The sequence below is a fragment of the Mizuhopecten yessoensis genome, unplaced genomic scaffold (genome assembly GCF_002113885.1).
Source record: "Mizuhopecten yessoensis strain PY_sf001 unplaced genomic scaffold, ASM211388v2 scaffold2213, whole genome shotgun sequence".
Lineage (NCBI taxonomy): Eukaryota > Metazoa > Mollusca > Bivalvia > Pectinida > Pectinidae > Mizuhopecten > Mizuhopecten yessoensis.
In genome coordinates, this window is record NW_018404434.1 from 396,642 (window position 1) to 397,393 (window position 752).

The following is a 752-nucleotide window of genomic DNA, read 5'->3' on the forward strand; positions in this document are numbered from 1 at the left end:
AAAAGTAGCGTTACAAACAAAGACTACAGATTTACAATGTGTTATTATATAAAGATTACTTTTTAACTAACGTACCTTCTTACTAGTGTCACATTTACTGGTCAGGGATGGCTGCCTGTGATATTCCTATATCATACTGCATACTGACAGGTGTTCTGTCGTAAACATTTACGAATGGCACTTCTTTAAACATCCTGGTTAATTTTAGTTGATCTATTTTTGGTACATTGTATAATATTGCATGTGCTTTGTGTAGCAGTTGTCTCATTTACACTGTTCATTTGTAAACACTATAATCTTTATGCCTGGAATGAGTCTGCTCATGCTTCCGAAGAAATTTGCAGTACCATTATATGTTCTTAAAAAATCACCCCACCTAGAATATTTGGCATATGCCCATTGTTAAATGAAATATATTGCACCTCTCAAATGTCTCATAATTTATTTTCTTGTGACCATTTCAAGTGTGACAGCAATTCTTGTGTACTTCAAATCTGTCATTTTTGAATTATATGAAAATTTATTCATGTTCATTTTTTTTACATACAAGTTTAATTTTATGTGAATAGGCATGTATAAAGCTTTTTGGGATAAGGTTCATTTCTCCACTTTACATACATCTTTTAATGTAGCCAGATCGATTTGTTAAATGAAATGTATTGTACCTTTCAAAGGTCTCCTAAGTTCTTTTCTTGTGTACATTTCAAGTGTGCAGCAAATCTTATCTTAAATTATACGATTAATTAACAATG

General features: G+C 31.2%; 1 protein-coding gene across 2 annotated transcripts in view; it reads right to left on the reverse strand.

Annotated features, from left to right (window-relative positions):
- Positions 1-240, reverse strand: part of LOC110445328 — a 36,260-nt gene extending 36,020 nt beyond the window's left edge. For both annotated transcript variants that reach the window (XM_021489880.1, XM_021489879.1), the window contains exon 1: positions 76-240. The gene's annotated coding sequence lies outside the window, so the exon portion shown is untranslated. The remainder of the gene's footprint in view (positions 1-75) is intronic.
- Between the last annotated feature and the right edge of the window lie 512 nt (positions 241-752).